Consider the following 20,181-nt stretch of genomic DNA (forward strand, 5'->3'; position numbering starts at 1 on the left):
TGGTGTTGAATAGGTCTTGAATAGGCATTGGTGTTGAAGAGGCATGCTCAATGGCTGTGGGGGGGAGCAGAGCGTCTATTTTTAACTAGCATTTTTGCCCGTCTAAGGACAGGTGTATATTGCAGTAAATCTGAAATCTATATATATAAAATCGTTCATGTCTGTCTGTCTGTGTGTGTGTGTGGATTTCGGCCCATACGCACTTTCATTGGACGACGGTTGCCCCTGGCAACGGCTAGCCACGCCTTCGCCGCTTTCATTGGACCTGGCAACGGCTAGCGACGCCTTCGCCAAGGGCTGCAGTTTCATTGGACGGCGGTTGCCCCTGCCAACGGCTAGCCACGCCTTCGCCACTTTCATAAGCTCCGTATTTAATTAAATAATAGCCATTACACAGTATTGTTGGAGCGCTGGGGGGGGGGGGGAAGGCACGCCACCCGTACCCTGCCTCTTCCAAGCCGACAATTTTAGGCGAGGCCGCAGGCTTTGCACGCTACTAGGCCTCGACACCCACCACGCCACTCTGAGGTAAATTCATCAAAGTTTTTCCTACTCTTCACTACACCCCCACCACAATGTGTGCTATTAATATTACTTTTAAACCCAACGCGCCAACAATCGATTACTTTAATGTTCACTGTACAAATACTCATTAAGCTGGGTGAGCGTACTGCCACTCTATCATGTACACTCTAGCCTGCTTATGAAGCTGAGTGCGTGTACTGGCAGTCTATAATGTGGACTCTTGCCTGGTTATTATAATCGATTCTTTATATGTTCTTTGTACAAACAGTCATTAAGCTGCTTGAGCGACCCCAGTTCGATTCCAACTCACGCCCACCACCGCTGACGATTATTCGAAACGGACCTGGCCCTCCCCTAGGTCCACTCAGCCTCAAACGCGTAACTGCTGTCGTGTGTGAACATCGTCACTGGGGAGACAAAGGCGGCCGGGCATCGTGGATCCAAGTCCCGGGCGAAGCCGGGTCATGTGTATGTGTGTTTATGTGTATGTCTGTGTGTCTCTATGTATGTGTGTATGTATGTGTATGTATGTGTTTGTGTGTATGTGTGTGTGTATGTATGTGGGTTTTTTTGTATGTCTTTATGTGTATGTCTGCGTGTCTCTATGTATGTGTGTATGTACGTGTGTGCATGTGTTTGTGTGTATGTATGTGTGTGTATGTGTTTCTGTGTATGTATGTGTGTGTATGTATGTGTGTTATGTGTCTGTCTGTGTGTCTGCATGTATGTGTGTGTGTATTGTGTATGTGTTTGTGTGCATGTATGTGTGTGTTTGTGTGTATGTGTATGTCTGTGTGTGTGTATGTGTATGTGTGTGTATGTGTTTGTGTGTATGTGTGTGTATGTATGTGTTTGTGTGTGTTTGTGTGTTTACGCTCGCATTACACAAATGTGTAATGCGGGTCTAAGGCGTTCCTTACACAGCATTGCCGCTTTATTATTTCAGTCGTTTACTGCCGTACGCACCCTGAAAGTCGTGTGTGTCTGCAGCAAGCGCGTGTATGTGTTCCTATGGACGCGCGCGCGTGTGTTGTGTAGGGGGAACGGTAGTGTAGTGCTTAGCGTGCTGTCTGTGTGTGTGTGTCTGTGTGTGTGTCTGTGTGTGTGCGTGTGTGGTGTGTGGGGAGCGATAGTGTAGTGCTTAGCGTGCTGTCTGTGTGTCTGTGTGTGTGTGTGTCTGTCTGTGTCTGTCTGTGTGTGTCTGCGTGTGTCTGTGTGTGTGTCTGTGTGTGTGTCTGTGTGTGTGTCTGTGTGTGTGTCTGTGTGTGTGTCTGTGCGTGTGTGGTGTGTGAGGAGCGGTGGGTGTAGTGCTTAACGCTACGCTGCGCTACCAACCCGGCGAACCGAGTTCGATTCCCGCTCACGGCCACCACCGGTGACGATTATTTGAACCTCCCCTAGGTCCACTCAGCCTCAAACGAGTAACTGGTGTTGCGTATTAACATCGGCACTGGGGAGACAAAGGCGGCCGGGCGTGGTGGATCCAAGTCCCGGGCGAAGCCGGGTCATGTGTATGTGTGTATGTGTTTATGTGTATGTCTGTGTGTCTGTATGCATGTGTGTATGTATGTGTGTGTATGTATGTGTGTGTGTATGTATGTGGGTTTTTTTGTATGTGTTTATGTGTATGTCTGCGTGCCTGTATGTATGTGTGTATGTACGTCTGTGGATGTGTTTGTGTGTATGTATGTGTGTGTCTATGTATGTGTGTGTATGTGTTTCTGTGTTTGTATGTGTGTGTATGTATGTGTGTTATGTGTCTGTCTGTGTGTCTGCATGTATGTGTGTGTGTATTGTGTATGTGTTTGTGTGTGTTTGTGTGTTTACGCTCGCATTACACAAATGTGTAATGCGGGTCTAAGGCGTTCCTTACACAGCATTGCCGCTTTATTATTTCAGTCGTTTACTGCCGTACGCACCCTGAAAGTCGTGTGTGTCTGCAGCAAGCGCGTGTATGTGTACCTATGGACGCGCGCGCGTGTGTTGTGTAGGGGGAACGGTAGTGTAGTGCTTAGCGTGCTGCCTGTGTCTGTGTGTGTGTGTCTGTGTGTGTGTGTGTGTGTCTGTGTGTGTGTCTGTGTGTGTGTCTGTGTGTGTGCGTGTGTGGGGAGCGGTAGTGTAGTGGTTAGCGTGCTGTCTGTGTGTCTGTGTGTCTCTGTCTGTGTGTGTCTGCGTGTGTCTGTGTGTGTGTCTGTGTGTGTGTCTGTGCGTGTGTGGTGTGTGAGGAGCGGTGGGTGTAGTGCTTAACGCTACGCTGCGCTACCAACCCGGCGAACCCAGTTCGATTCCCGCTCACGGCCACCACCGGTGACGATTATTTGAACCTCCCCTAGGTCGACTCTGCCTCAAACGAGTAACTGCTGTAGCGTATTAACATCGCCACTGGGGAGACAAAGGCGGCCGGCCGTGGTAGATACAAGTCCCGGGCGAAGCCGGGTAGTACAGCTAGTATTAAATAGAAAAATTGTTCAGCTCATGATTATTAATGAGGGGGGTTGCCCCATGTAGAGTGACGTCACCCGCTAAAGGTTATTGGGGAGGGGTGCGGCATGTGGAGTAACGTCACGCGGGGGTGGGACTCATGTGGAGTCACGCGAGGGACGGACAGACATTTCTGGGTGATTATCGTCGGTAATTTTACATGCAAAGGTGTCGCACACAGCACGCTACTTAATCTGACAATCAATATCGCTGTGCTAGACGGCTGCATCGAGGTTCTTACATATTTCATTTATAAGGCCAGCGGCGTATATAGTATTCATGCTATTTATACATATTGACGTACCGCAACACCCCAAAAAAAAGCAATGCTCTTTGAATGTTCTCTACTGGTATATTTTAAAAACATATCCAAAATTATAATTAAAAACGCAGAATAATATTGGCAGCCAATGTTAGAGTCGTTTTAATTTCAACGCAGAAAGTCATTTTATAAAAACCACACTCACACGTGGAAATCTGACGACATCATCATCAACCGCCGAGGGGTACACTGCAGTCAGCTAAGTTGGCTTTCAGACTCACGAAAGAAAGCGTCCCTACGCCTGCACAAATACGGTCTATTGTTTTGTGACACTTGAGATACAATGAAACCATAGATGATTTAGTAAGCCAAAGTGCATACCCCTCACGATGATCACTTTGGTTCATGGGTGGTTGCATTGTATCGCATTATTCATTGGTTGCTTTACTACAAATGCAGGCTGTTTAACGTGTTTCAAGGGCATCAGAGATTACCGGGACAATGCTAACACAGGCTTGGTGGTTAGGTATCAGCTAGAGTTGCGAGTTCTGGTGGAAAGTGATGGCGATATGTAGTCACATCAATGACATCAGCTTCGAGGGTCCTCATTTTGCATAACGCGCTATGAACCTGGCAAACTTGAGTTTGATTTCTGGCTACAGCTCGCATAGGTGACGAGTGATATCTTAAAAGGTACTGCCCCCCCCCCCACTGCCCATTATCACCAAGCTGTCCTGACCAGCGTGGTGAAGTATGGTCAAACAATATCCATGACCGAGAGGCCGTATGGATCCCTTCAAACAGCAGTGGAATGACAGAGTGCTGTGAATAACGATATTAGTATCGTTATTTTATAGAAAGAACATAACGTATGTACTGTTAAATACTTTTTAAATAAGCCAACAGCACTTCATGGCCGACACAAAGTAAAGATACTGATGGATTAAACGGCCTTTTATAACTTATCGAGTTTGACTTTTGTATTTTTTATGGGAAGAATAAAACAATTAAGAACCCACAAATAAATAGTGTAATACCAGGGCCACAAGAAGAGACCCTAGGATAATGCACTCCAGCGTGTGTCTATCCACTTTTCTATCTTGCCGCTTCAAAAGTGTGCTTGGACCATGATGCCGTGCAGCAGACAAATTAGCCGCTCGCCATAACTAATGCACGCTATGTGCTATTTTATGCTGATAAGGGCCAGCATAAAATTAATACTTTGCTCCACATTCTCGCAGCAGAGCATGCAATTTTTATTCAACAGTAGTAATATGGAAATATAAATACGGCAAGAAAGAATCACACTAACGAATGCTACAACTTTGCCAGGGCTGCAGTTGGCAGTAAAATGCAGATGAGCAACAACAAAAAATGTGCTCCATAGGATATGCTCATGCAGAGTGGAAGGAATGCACTGATAACACTATGTAACACAATTCATACGTGATTCATATGTTGTTTTTTTATGATTTTATGTGAACGAAAAGACACAAATTCGCCCGTTTTCTCATTGAAAATAGGTAAATTTCAAAATATCACTGCCCTGCTCACAAAAAACAAGTTTGTGGGGAATAATAGCCATTTCTGTACTTTTGAGGCATAAGCAATTAGGAAATAACACTTACTACCCAGGAACAAAAAACAATGTTACACAGTGTATTCAGTAATGGGAAGAATGAACAGAGTATGCTACCCACAACATGCCCTGGAAAAACACAGTGCAACAACATGAAATGCTATCCTATAAAACGGACACGTGACGATAAATACCCCACTACTACTGTACTGTACGGTACGGTACTGGCAATAGGGCCTCCACTCGAGGGAGCCCCTCTACAGGGTATTTTGGCCGACTTTTGCACTGGCTAGACGACTAGCAACCCACACTTTATCCCAATACACACGATTTGCCGATCGACTAGCTGTGGCATTACCATTTATACTGCTGGGTGGAGAGAGGTGACGGATTTAAGGAAGCTTGACCAATGTTTCAACTGGCATGCCGGGATATAGAATCGGCAACTTCTGGATTGCAAGTTCAGTGTGTTAACCGTTATACCAAAACGTCAGGCCAATGTGGAAGAGAAGGCCAAATTACCTTTAGAGGGATTCTCTTGATCTACTTCTAGCAGAGGCCCTTCTGCCAACAGTGACGTGATAAAGTCATTGCAGGGCTGCTCTTTTTACTTTTACCGAAGGAGATAACTATTTATTACCTAGATGTGTCGGAAAATCCTTCCAATCATTAGAATTTTTCACATATAACTGGGCAATAATTTCTGCAGAAAAACATGGAAAAAATTAATGCACCAATAGCGCCCACCGAGTCACCTTGGATAAGAGGCAGTTTCACTGTAGAGAACGTCATCTGTAATTATGCTCTATAGTATGTGCAGGAATTGCACTTCATTTGTGAACTTGGGAGAGTAAAATAAAAACCTGGCAGTAATTTTGAACAAGTTTTAAAAGTTATTGACTGTTGAGACATGTAAGTGGGCTTGGTCAGGACACATCGCTCAAAGGGGTGATGGCCAATGGGTGAGAATAACTACCGAGTGGCAGCCAACGGAGGGAACGTGCAAGATGTGGTCCACCCCGAATATGTATATTCAACTTCTTGTGCACCGTACATAGCCAACCATGCTAATCGGAGGTGGAGAAATGAAATTGGCTCAGGTGCTGGGTGGATTGGTTGCATCGTGGGCCTACGAGGGATGGTGATGGCTTGGAGAGGCTTTCATCCAGCTGCGGACTGATTATGGCTGATGATTATTATTTAGACTTAAAAAAGCATGTTCTATCAAAATGTATTGTAAGCAAGCACAGCCAGTGTTCCGTGCACAAAGCTGTCAGTTACGGAATGTGCGACAGGCACGTGATGCATCCTGACGCTCGCTTGGAACGCCGAGTGGTGAAGGAACAAACCCCAGGCAGCTTTAACCGGAAGCCTTGGACTTGCTGCTGTTTATCAAACATTGCTTTGGAAAGAATTTAAAAAAACACAACCCTCATAGTTTTGATGTTTTCACACATGCACATGCGTGCATAAAGACAAAGACACGCACGCACGCACTGCCAGCGCTGCACCTTACAACTGCAGTGAAACCAGACAAAAAAATTATGAAAATGTTTGTGGGCTGACATCCAATGCTGTCACGTGTCTATGGGTGGGTTATTTTCATTTATATTGGGGCTGTCTCTAAACCCTGAAGCAGCCGAACCGCAATAGCGTTGTCACCTGATTTATAAAAAAAAAAACACAGGACATTAACGGAATATCTCATCATAGTAAAAGCGATGTGTTAAGTGGAAGATTTACATATATCCAAGGACATCAGCTATCTCAGAAAGAGGAGGATTCTGGGAAAACTAGGGCAGGTGAGCAACCCTAACACACACACACCTTGAGATGCAGCCACACGCGCACACAGGTGCACCAGAATGAACGTACACAGACACACACGGATGGCGGTATCAAGTGCCTATGTTGAAAAAGTGGTAAATCAATAAGGACGGGTGGTTTAAACGAGAAACTCGGCGTGAGTGTTCGCAAGTGGTGTGTGAGGAGGCGCCAACATTTCTGGTCTCCGCAGCAACTGGCAGAGAGGCCCGCACCAAGCAGACATACGGTTTCAGCTAAGCAGCAGCACTCTTTTGAGATGCCTTGAATTCCAGTGGCAACATATTGCCTCAATACGTCTTCCCAGATGCGAGCATTTGCACAAGCCGGTTGGGCCTTCCCCCCTCCCTCCATGTCCCCTGCCTCCCACTCGGAAGACCCCCTCCTGGCGGCCAAGCCACAAAGCCACAAAAGCGCCACGGTAAACAAGTGGAGAAACACACTCTAATCCGTTCTCAGCGAATTCCTGCAAATACATACTTGGAAACAAAGCTTTAATTAAGACGAGGTGGCTTTTGCTGGCTTCTCGCACAGCGTGCTTATAACCTGCTGATGTGGAATAAAGAGCTTAATGACCTAGAAGTCTTGAGACACTCATTGGCAATCAAGAACGTAAATGTGTATTTTTTTTTCAAGAATCTAATAATGCAGGCTTAATTTTTTTCCTCAGGTCTCTCTTGTGAAAGACATTTGTCAGAAGTACTGATTATTGTTGTACTCTGCAGTCAACACAATACAGTAAAGAATGATACAATGATTTTCAAAAGGCCATTTTATTTTGTCTCCGACATAAAATCAAGGCACCCCCACTGCGGTTTGCTTTTCAAAGAGACACATTCCAAAAGATGTGTGCTTTTTCTCTTTGCACAAGTGTAAACGTTGTACATTTCTTTTGTAATTTAAATTGTTATTGTTATAAAAAAAAACCGGTCTGCCCTGATCTGAAGAGCAGATAAAGTGGCCATTTCTCATTTGGCTGTTTGACAGTAGAGGCCTGCTCACCTCACCTCAGCCACCAGCATTTATCCATGATAACGATTCACTGACATCCTTTGTTTAAGTGAGGTAAGAGCTCATTGTCCACGACTAAAATCACCCAGAATGCACCCAGGTCAGATCTCATAAGCTAAGAAGAGTTGACCCTGGATAGTACTTGGATGGGTGGCCACCACGCACAAACAGGTGGTCATAGGACGTGAGGCTATGTGGAGGGCATTACAGCAAAATCCATTGTTGTACTGTAATATGATTCCACGTCTACGCAACCCCACTCTCATCAAACTGCAATGACTACCGTGGTGAAATATGTCCCACAAGGCACAGGGAGGCCCTCATCGAGCAGCGGATTGACAAAATGGGCCAGGATCCCATGGAGATATGACATTTTCTGGTAATTTCCACATTTTAAATGTGGGCATGTGACACTGGCAATTTAGTGGCCCACTGATAATAATATCACAGCACTGATGCGGTTCAATACAGACGAATATTAGCAGGGTAAATAGCAACCAGGAGGTCACCCATACATGGACATGTTCAACTTTAGGTATGTCCAGTAATGTGTCTATGACTGTCTGCACAAAGCATAAAACACCGTAAGGGGTTTCCCCTTAACTTATACGCGTTAAGTAAATTACAAACTAAAGGGTGCTTCCCCTTAAAAGTTATTGTTGCCACCTGCCACTGATACTATGAGGTGCACGATCACTAGGAAAACAAGTGTGCTCTATAACAAATATTGTTCCGTATCACAATATGGAACTCGGGTACAGTACAGCAAGTGTGTGTTCATACTAGATATCTGATATTTCTCCTCAAAATATAATGTGTAAAATAATCAAATAGCATACGAATAGTGCACATTAATAGCATACAAATAAGGTAGCATTTAGTAAAATTTGAATTTAAATCTTGATCTGAAAGTTTCGTGACTGCAGGAATCCATATTCTTTGGTTCTTTCAGTAAAGTCACGTAGGTATAAAAACAAATTAAAGTGCTGCACTTGACATGCAAATCGTGTCTAAATAAAACTAAGGTTGTTTAATAACTTTTTGTTGGCATGTAGTAGTATCATTCAAAATTTCCTATAAATAAAAAAGCTTGTGACTAATTTATGAAAAACATACATTATAACTTTGATTTTCCCTGAATGTCACCGTCAATTATTTTTCCGCCAACTGAAAACATCAAACAGCTCTTACTAGATTCAAAATTTAATTTCCTCGGATCAGAGTGAGCCTGGAAGGGTTTGGCAGCAAGTCCTTAAAATTTAAACATCTTAAATGATGGAACGATCGGCCTGCTGTGTTCCACCAACAGCAACCAAATTCCACATCAACTGGCAAGTCCTCTCGGCGCCATGGAAACCGGAGTCTGAGCGCGTAGGAGGCTCACTTGATGGATCCTCATGGTCGGCTTGTTTCCCTACTGCTGTGAGGGGCAAAGTGTACACCAGCTGTATGAGTAATCCCCTATAGGAAACACTAAATAGTGCATCGTGGTAAATTTATGAAGATAGGTATGCATGTGTTTATACATAGCCATTTACAGGTGTTTTTTATGGTTTGCTGCGTGGGTGTGTTTAGCCAAGAGATTAGCAGTGTGTAGCAAAATACTTTGGGGACAACAGGGCACAGGCAAAGGCACCGACAATATATATGAACCATAATCTGGCGCCAAAACGATTGAGAACAGGACATGAAACTCTTAAAGAGTACAAAGTAAATCTGCAAAACTATGTGACAGTTCCTTCCCTGCCCCCATCAGTCTTCCAACCAAATCCCAGCCTGCTTCGTTTGGCCACCTTATTCTACCCACTCTTCTCTGAAACACATTGTTAAGGTCGCAAAACAATGGGTTGCAATCGAGTTCAAATGGAGCGCATGGCATGAGCACCTGCAGCCCAGCAGGGGAAAGCTTTGCATCATTCCAACGGGTGAGTGGGTGGCTACAGCAGACTGCCACGGAGTCCTAATGAAAAGCACTTCAAGCACAACAGCTGTGAAACCCAGTACAGTGAAACTCCTATCCGAGGTCTTTTTACCCACTGCTCCTATTACTGGCAGCCCCAATCGACCTGTGAAAACTCCCCTTTTTACTTAATTCGCTATTATATGTATTGCATCAAAAATAACATGGTTTTAATTGACAATTCGCAGGGGTAACCTTTATCATAACTGTCATCAAAATAATACAAGTTTTAGTCTTGCTGGGAAAAAATAATTAGAGATTGCTGGTCAAGATTCATGTCAATAGCCCTTCATCCAGATAGACAGAACAAGAAAACGTTAAACAATGTGACAACTGAAAGAGTTGTTAAGACTGAGACAAATAATCGGCGATTTGATTTTAGTTTTCAAATATAAAGCTATTAATGAACCCAGGCTGGCTGTATGGCCCAGCGGTTTACACACTCGCCCCTGGGCTGGGAAATCACAAGTTGAACTCAAACCTCAGCCATGTGAGAGGGACATACTATGGGAACACTATTCTCAAATATGCGTAACTTTATTCATCTGTTTTTAAATAACACCGCATGACATTTTACAAAAATGTAGGCCAATTTCACGTCAGTGACATGGAAACATTTTAAGAATTACTGCATACAATATTATTATAGTGCAGTAACTGTCTCTGATTTGAGTACTTGGGACAAAACACTTGCAGCGTTGATTTGGAGGTGATCTTTTCCTTCAGCAAAGCTGCAAACAAAGCAACATGGCACTTCGAATCGGGAGAGTTTCAGTGGCAGCTGGTGGGTAAGTATACTGGTGGGGCACAGCAGCACATGGTGTGGACGTATGTAATTTAATAAATCAATTAATACGAATATATGTATTGCTCGGCAAAAGATAGCAGGAAACGGTACGAGGCTGACGTGCCCCTTAATTTCCCAGAAATATAAATAAACAGTGCAAGCGAGCATCCCTATTTGCTGTATTAATTTAAACGACGGTGTAATCCCTTGTGTGATCTCTCGATGCAATTCCACGCATACATCTTTCTATGCTTCTTTTCAGTGTTATTTGTCTTTGTTGCTGACCATGCTCCTAAACCGTATGGCACTAGTATGCACTTATTAAAAACCTTCTCCTTTGGTACTAAAATAAAAAGTGCAGTCAAGATTAATAATGGAGTGGCAGCCAAGGAATGGAACGCATCTAAGAGTACGAACACCTTCCAGGGAAATGGAGCGATGAAATCGGCTCATGTGCTCGGTGGCTTGTCACACTCCAGGCTTGTAAGAGACGTGACCATTTGGGGAGGCCTTCCTCCAGCAGTGGAATGGGCATTGCACATGATGATACTTAGGCGCGACTCCGTTAATTCTCAATTGAAGCCCAGTAGATATTTCTAAGTTGCAATGCAATAAAGTAGGAGTCATGCCTTATCCCTTGAGAAGGATACAGGCTGGCATGGTATATTGCTTCATTATAGTCCATTGCTGTGTATAGCATAACGCTCGATTGACAATGCCGCTGAGCATTCCACCTATTAACGTTATTATTACGCTTAAATCATACACTGTGCCTGGACAAGGGCTACAAATGGGTCCGATGCACGCACACGCTGAAGCATTTGAACTGATGGAAGGGGACACTTTTAAACAGACCAAATGTAATTACGATATGGAGTGCTTTTCGTGGTGTAAGGGCGATAAGGGGGTTTCAGAGGCGGAGGAATGCGAGCGAACAGAGAGTACTGTAGTCGTGATATGTAGTACTGCTGGCGTGGCTGAGCCACTGCAGTTTATTGCAGGCTCATTTACAGCTCAGCCTGAGAACAATGTCCACCCGCCTACTCACTCGCGACGACGACGCCTTCCGTGTACACAGCAGTTCACTTCAAGGAGGTCAGAGGGCCCGATCTAGAAATTCGTCCACGCACGCATGGGGTAGCGTTGCCTGCCAACTGACCTCAAAGGCTTTCATCTCTGTGCCCATTAAAAAAATAACTAAAACAATGTCCCTCACATTTAACCGTTAAAATCCCCATCCAAAAAAAGACTCTACAGTACAGTATTACCCCACCACCACCACACACACTACACATACAGTTTACGGTACACACAATACACAGACACAAAGCCAACAATCCCACATACGGCATTTAACAGACTGGTGGGTCAAGTTCTGTCGCAAAGTCCCTATGAAAGCTGGCATGGCAACACGAGGCTGTGGTCTTGCTAACTCCACTGCTGGCGGCTGCCCTTGTCTCCCCAGTGCTGGTGCTGTTGACACACTGCGACAGGTACTCATTTGTGGATTCATTTTACCCAAGCGGGAGGCCTGGAACTGGTTCAGAATTTTGCCACCGATGTTGGATGTGGTGGCGAAACAGACTAAGGTCGTGGCTGCGTTCACAGCGCACAGAGTATTAGGACCACTGCAACAGCTGCCCCCCAACCCCCATTGAACAGGCAGGTGAACACGTGACACGATACTTTGAAATGTGTTCCACTGCTGTGTGATTGGCTGAACCGCCAGAGCTTGTGTGTGGCCGAGACAGGCCGTCACGATACAGTCGCTGGGAAGCCAATAACGATGCTCGCTCGGACACAACACACACTGCGACACCCTGGCGGCTTGCAACTGTGTATATATACACAGTGCACGTCATGTATCTCAGAATTATTGACGGGAAAAAAACCCAAAAACTGAATAATATACCCCTATAATCACTTAATTAGGCCTATATGGAAGAGTGGGTTTTCCACAGGTCCATCATCCAAAAAAACTAATGTAAATTGTGGTGTACACATTGAATTTCACCAGACTTCAAAATTACCATTAAGATCATCCTCGTATATCTGTGCACAGAACTGTAAAATACGAACTGCGCCGTGTAACATTTATGTACCCGAGTTTGTTTTTGGATACTTTGAAGACGGATATTTTGCATTTGTAAGCATTGTTTACACGCACCAGCAACATTGCCATAAGATGTATTATATGAGCGTAAAACCAGCTGCTCTTGGTGATGCTCTTGCAAAACACACCTCACACTCGTTTACACTTGGAAGACTATGCGACCTCACTAGTTTACCCTCAAGCTGAAATGACATCATACATGACCTATGAACATGAGTCATCCTAGTAGCCACACATTGCATGTTACTGCCTACGTCAAGATTTCAGCAGGACTCTTCATACGGGTAGATCACACACCTACAATTGGTAGCCAAGGGACAGAATGTGGTCAAGGGACAGAATGTGGTCAATGTTCACGTGAATGACCGTAAGTTAATCTGCACTCGAACAACAAAACAAACCGGAACAACCGCCCACAGTCCAAGTTTATCAGCAGTTAAATGTTGACATCATGACGTTTTGACTGCTTCGGACAGACACCGTGGCAGACACTGGATGCAGTTTAACTTGCTTGCTATGCAGAGATATGGCCACTTGGTATGCAGAGATACGGCCACTTGGTATGCATAGATATGGCTGCTTGATCGTGGCTTGCGCAAGGCAGTACGCGACATGCACGCACACAGCAGCGTGTATCCAGTCTCCAACGGGTTCACGTGGCACGTCACTCTAACAAGGGATTTTGACATGAGGGGATAGATGCACACTTCACCTGGCCCACGGGGGACAATCTTTACTCAGCCATGAAACTGGAAGTTATTGCATCTGAAATTTTATCACACCACACATTGCGTACAGTTGCTCTTTTTACAAAAGCATTTTTTAATACATGAAGGGTCAAAATTGGCTACGTACATTGTGTTGTTTATTTATCGTCTTAAACCTGATCTAAGATGCCACTTTTCTACGTCTCTATGTGCCCATGAATATGAGGAATCTTGACTTAAAACCTTCGTGACTGCAGGAAATCATATTCTTGGTTCTTTCGGTAAAGTCACGTAAATAGAAAATAAAATTTTAATACCAGATAATAAAATTAAAAACAATTAAATAAAAAATTATCAATTGAAAATAATAAAAGCAAAAAACCCACGACGTTTCTATCGCAACACAAGCGGTCTTCATCAGGCGGAGAGAAAAAAGAAAAAAAAGACTGCTTGTGTTGCGACCGAAACGTCGTGGGTTTTTTGCTTTTATTATTTTCAATTTATTATTTTACATTTTTATTTTATTATCTGTTATTTTCATTTTATTTTCTATCTACGTGACTTTACTGAAAGAACCAAGAATATGAGGAATTTTACCAATATTAACAAAAAAGCATTATCTCAATAGCCAAAGCCTTTAAAGCCACATTTAGGGGGCCACAGTGCTCTCAAAATACGACTGCAGAATACACAATGGAAGCAATTCCACACAAGTGCACATCCACAAGCTATTCAGCCAAAACATTCATGCGCTACCCCAAAACCAGCACCTCATTGGCATCTGGGGGGCAGTTGGGGGGTGGTGACCACCTTTCCAGATCAAAGGTTACAATCCAAGGTCACAACGCATCCAAGCACGACCATAAAGGCGCAGCATTCCACAGAAATGCGCACTCACAAAGACACAACGGTAGCTTAATTTCCCAGATGGGAATGAATTCCGTTGCAACTGAAGAAGTGTTGCCTAATAAACCCATGCTCGTTAAAAGCTCTTACACCACAAGTGCACAGCTGCAACAAGGAGAGCACAGGGACGCTCATCTTGCCACAAATGTGCAGCGATGTGTAATGTTTAATGCAATTACAGACCTGTGTACAACATCTCTCTTGCCACAATATTATGGCAGGTGTCTCTTAATATCATGCAAACACGGTTATATCCTGGCTTCATGTGCAATCGATACAGGTGCGACTAGAAATTATTCCACCTTAAGTCAAATATAAAAAGAGATCCTATCATCACCAACCCTTGCTCTTTTATGACTCATTTTACCTGCTCATGTGCAATTGATGAATGGTGCAAAGTCCTACATTACATGTACAAACTGTAAAGTATGTACAAAAACTGCATGGACTGGGTTCAGGGGCAATGACACAGTACTGTAGAACTGTACATTTCTAACTCAGGTTTGTGTTACCTGGGTGGTGATATACAGCGTGGCCTTGAAATACCAGAATAATTCACAAAACACCGTTATTTAATTGATGATCTAATTTATCCAATTTAAAGTTTGTAATGTTATTTATATTGCAAAAGAAAAAGTTTACAAATTACCACTCGAAAAACACTGAAAATCACAAGCAAATTCCACAGCACGGAATCCACTGTTGCCCTGTACTAAGTTCACACAGCTTCTCTCCTTCACCAATCAGCATTGACCAGCGTGAAGTATGGTAAAAACAACCCACGTGACCCGCAAAGTTGTGGGGGGAGGCCTTCATCCAGCAGTGGGCCTATACTCTACATGATTGCCCAACAGGCCCTACATACACATTGCACATTTACATGTGTAAAACGGACATGAAGGTTGATTTGAGGCTAAATGTAATTGTCGGGCAATGCTTAACACGCAAAAGGTCATTTATAGATAACAAAGGGTGCAATTGTGACGACAGGATCAGTATTCCCATCATGTCTTTCATCATGCACACAGCCTTGTCTAAACCACCAACTCAAGGGCCGAACTTGTTGCCATATTATTTTGGACAGCAGTAGGACAGACAAATGAGACAACCGTTTTCAGAGTTGACAACTACTTCGGAAAGCATAATAACCAGGTACAGTACTAAAACAAACGTACATAATCTACAGAATAGTGCATCAAAAGACACACGTACAATTGTCTGCACAAACGAGCAACAGCTTTGACACAGTGCAGGTGCAGCACAGAGGGCTTTTAATGAACGGCAGGTCTCCCAAAATCCACAAATGTGAACCTTGATTATTTCTGTTTAAACGGAGAGGAGCATTACAAGTTGGGTGACTCCCCTACACAATACTGTACGGCAGAGGTGGGACAAAGTCATTGTTATGCAAGTCCAAGTCGAGTCTGAAGTCATCAAATTCATGACTCGAGTCTGACTCGAGTCCAAGTCACATGACTCGAGTCCACACCTCTGCTGTACGGTACACACAATCTAACGAGAATGGTATCACACCAACACATGCATCCTGGCCACAGAAGACACGCCCGGAGTGGGATAAATAGAGGTCCACACATCCATCCACAATGCTGCCCGAAACGCAGCCATTGCTTGACAACTTGGCAAAATACTGAGCTTGCAGCGAAGTAGAAAGGGGAAAACCGGAGACACTTTTCCTACACTTTGCACTCCTATCGTGCTTTTGTCTTGTTAATTGTTGCAACGTTCTGACCCACCCCTACTAGGCAAATGTGAAAAAGAGCTTTATAGCTTATCGGATTCCTCCAGTATATTATGATTTCTGATACTGATTCAAGTTAAAGCCAAAACGTGGGGGCCAGAATGTAATGGGTACACTGCTTGGGTACAGTATGGGGCCGTCCATAAATGACGTCACGGGATTTGGGACGATGTTTGACCCCCCCCCCCCTCGTTACACGGCGTCACAAAAAGTCAGACCCCCCCCCTCTCAAATATGACGTCACAAAGCTCTGCCCCCCTCCCCCAAAACTATATTTCCATTTTGAAAATAAAACACGCTTCAAATCGCTTTAAACTATTGTCATGGTAGTGCGAATTTAATGTGGCGCTGCACTCTGATGTTGTAGAAAACATTAATTTAGAAGTATATTTAATTAAGTAGAACGTGTTGTCTATATTTATTTAAAGTTGCGCATTTTGATGTGACGTCGCATTTCTCACCCCCCCCCCCCCCTCGTCACAAATGTCTGACCCCCCCCTCCTAGGTGCGTGACGTCATTTATGGACGGCCCCTATGCACATTTAAGTCGAGTACAACGTTAAATATATAGATCTTAAATGACTACCATCCAGCAGCAGCAGATTGACCAAAGGACACTCACATCAATTTGAACACGAATAATGTAGATACAACACCGTGTTACACACGATTGGTTCATGAGCTTTACACGTGACGCTACACAAGAACATACTTCCCCACTCGGGTCACGCGGATTAGTGGGATGGGGGCAGCTCGACAATGAACCCAAGTGGCTGCCGCTCCCAGCAGCCCGACTCCAGCAGCTGCCATGTCTCAACACTTTGTACTGCTGTTACGTGTACTGTACACGTGTTGCATGTATAGGAGTTAAGCACATTGTAACTCTCCGAATACGTCATCTGGCCAATGTAGAAGAGTAGGCCAAATACATTCTCTCTGACACGGGCTCGGCAGTGCAGTGAGAACGAGGCGACTGTACAGGGTGGTCCATATGTCTTGTGCCCCCCCCCCCCGACTCCTAACGTGCGTTTCTTTGAATATTCATATTTGTCTTAAGTACAGTAAACCATTTGTTTTAGAGGATTAAATGGGGTCACAAGACACCTGGGCCACGGTGTAGAACTGCTCACCTGTACCGAGTGTTTACACGCACTACGTTGTCCATGGGTGTCTGCCGGAGTGAAGCCTTCTTACCTTGAGACGTCTCAAACGCCACGTTGTCCCTCCTCCAAGAACCAAAACCTTCACCAGCAGCACCACCACCACCGGCACCGGCACCACCACCACCGGCACCACCACCACCACCGGCACCACCACCAGCAGCAGCACCACCACCACCGGCACCACCACCAGCAGCACCACCACCACCAGCGGCGGCGCGGACTCCAACTTAGACCTCGCACCTCTCCGGCCACCCACCACCACCAGCGGCAGCAGCGCGGCAGCGCCGGGGTGCGGGCACGAGCTTCATCTTCGTCTCTTGCAGAAGAAGAATGATAATAAACTCAACAAACTTTGCTGAATCTGTCTCCTCGCCTCCCCTGGCTGTGACTCGGCGTGCCGCCACCGCCACCGCCGCGTGTGAGACGCCCAGACGACCAGTTGCTGCAGCACTTTCGTTGCGTTTCCGACGAGGGCACCGCGCACGCTTCCAATCTTCAGCGGCTGGTGGAACGAGATTCTAAACGCGTCAACTCTCCAATTGTGTGTCTTCGTCTTACTGTTGACACGGCTATAGATGCCCTGGTCTGTGAGATACGACGAGGGTGATGAAGAATAAGAAAGAGGAGCCTACCCGACCGGGTATCACGTCGCCTCTGTGTGGGGCTGCCTCTCTCTGTGTGTCTGTGTGGGGCTGCCTCTCTCTGTGTGGGACTGTTGCTGATGCTGCCTCTGTGTGTCTCTGTGTAGGGCTGTCGGGGCTGTCTCTCTCTGTGTCTCCGTGTGCTGCTGCTGCTGCTTCTGTGTGGGGCTGAGCCACGCGAACCTGCGCCGCCGCCGTGGGGGCGCGTCACGTTCACAATTCGCACAGCGCATTGGCCCCGCCGCGTGCCGCCTCCCGGTGACCTCACTGAGGCGGCGCCGCCCTGTGACGCTGCCTCGCAGCCCCTCGCTGCTGCTGCTGCTGCTGCCCCCTGTGACGCTGCTGCCCCCTGTGACGCTGCTGCCCTCGCCCTGTGACACACCCCCTGTGACGCTGCTGCCCTCGCCCTGTGACACACCCCCTGTGACGCTGCTGCCCTTGCCCTGTGACGCTCCGTCGCAGGCTACACGGGGGGTGGGGGGGGAGCGGTGAGCGCGCTCTGCGAGCTGCTCTCGAACCGAACCAGCCGAGTTCGATTCCCGTTCACGACCTGGCGCGGACCCACAGGGGGTTGATGGGAAGTGAGTGCCCCTCCTTCTCTTGAGACCCAGAAAATGTATACTTATTGATGTTTGCCTGCAAAGATGCATTTTTCCACGTTTAAAAAGCCTGAACTTAAGCCCCCCGCCCCCCGTTGGGAAGTTTATAGATCCGCCTCTGCTCACGACCAACATCAGTGATGGATATTGGAACCGATCAGGGGCCACCTCCAGATTGACTAGATTTTTTTTTATTTCGAATGCAAAAACGGTGACCGGTTGTCGTGAAACAACCCATGTAATCGCTAATTAAGCCACCGTGTGATGCCTTCGTTTCGCAGTTAAGGCAAAGAAGGGTAAAACGGCAAATCTGCAACCCTGAAATTGCTCTCCTGGCGGAAGGCCACCACTAGAGGGAACCTCAGAGGGTATCGGCTCTTCCACGCTGACATTCAGATGTGTTGGGAGAAGGGGTGGTGGGCAGCCCAGACATGAGCCACCACACGACACCTGCCGATCGACGAGCGACGGTGAACACATTTATGCCGCTGGGTGGACAGAGGCGGGAGGCGTTTTAGAAACTGTCCCCATTGTCTCAACCGCCACGCCGGGAGATCGAACCAGCTATCTCTGGGTTGCAAGTCCCGATGTATTAAGTATTACCCCCAAGATAGCTGGCCAGTGTGGCAGAGTAGGCCAAATATAATCAAGTGTTCTTTCCATTGTATCCTATATAAGATGTTGAATACGGAAACACCAACATTCAGGGTTGTACAATTGTGTTTATTATGCAATATGTACACGCGGCAAACAGGCAAAGCGGCTTTTACATTTTTTTACAATGTGGTTACCGGTAATGAAAGAAAACAGTTTTTTTACAACCGTAATAAATACATGTACACGTCCTTTCACAAAACGTATCCTACCCACACAGTTTAAGCATGGACTACTCGTCTTTTATATTTCGTTCAAATAAATTAATTCAAGGACGCAGTGAACACGCGTTTCGGTGTAGGATGTACGTGACAGAATCCATTCAATCACGGTTACAATCGCTACGATACTCGAGAAACAACGCCAGTCGCGCACACGACGCCAGCAATGGCTGAAAGAGAAACGATTTCTTGCCGTGGAAACTGCCCATTACTAAACGCATTTGAATACCGTAGATATATATATTTTAATTAGAATAGGCTGAGATATTTCTGATACTTATTGGAAACACAATGTTCAGTTCGGTTAAAATAGTGTGCTCCTTTTAATAGACAACAATTCTACAAGGATCAATATCATAGCCATGGCTAAACCATTGTTATTTGTATTGTTTTATATGCATTATCTGTAGATAACCATAGAATGACTGCAGTACTTCAGTTCTGGCACTGAATTTTTCACATCCACACGTGACGAATAGTGTTAATTGGTAAACTATTAAATGTTTCTACGGTACTAATCTACCAGGCATTCGCAGCATAACTATGTATAAACATTGTATTCAATAATTGGCAAGTATCTGTCAAACTATCAGTCGTAACTTGAATGCTTGAAATGGCTATCGTTAAGCGTCGAGCTTGTTTATAGTATAAATATAACTCATGACTATGACATGGTTATTTACACAAACAATGTAACAAAAACTGAAAAGTGCGCAAAGTATGAAGAGTTGCGTGCTTGAAATTGCATTGCGATTAGGAAAGAGGAACATACGTCATGCAAACTGTAAAGCAAAGTGGGATTTGGCATGATGCCCAATGGTCAATAGTAATAGCGACACTACTGTAGCCAAGGAATAGAACGCGTCCGAGATTACGTCAAGAGAGGTGCTGGGTTGATGGTTTTATCGAAGGATCATGAGAGATGGTTAGGGAGGACTTCAGGGTGGTGAGATGTTAACTACATCGCCTGGTATATAGGAGGTCGTGGG

At 45.3% G+C, this 20,181-nt stretch overlaps 1 protein-coding gene across 6 annotated transcripts in view; it reads right to left on the reverse strand.

Annotated features, from left to right (window-relative positions):
• The window catches only part of LOC133352734 (signal-induced proliferation-associated 1-like protein 1), a 159,003-nt gene extending 141,098 nt beyond the window's left edge, over positions 1–17,905 (reverse strand). For 3 of the 6 annotated variants that reach the window (XM_061568570.1, XM_061568564.1, XM_061568567.1), the window contains exon 1: positions 17,109–17,904. The gene's annotated coding sequence lies outside the window, so the exon portion shown is untranslated. Of the gene's footprint in view, positions 1–17,108 lie in introns of all 6 variants that reach the window. The other 3 variants (XM_061568569.1, XM_061568571.1, XM_061568573.1) reach the window with 2 other exon arrangements.
• Positions 17,906–20,181: the final 2,276 nt, after the last annotated feature.

Source organism: Lethenteron reissneri, chromosome 41 (assembly GCF_015708825.2).
Source record: "Lethenteron reissneri isolate LAM-NWPU_2019-01 chromosome 41, ASM1570882v1, whole genome shotgun sequence".
NCBI lineage: Eukaryota > Metazoa > Chordata > Hyperoartia > Petromyzontiformes > Petromyzontidae > Lethenteron > Lethenteron reissneri.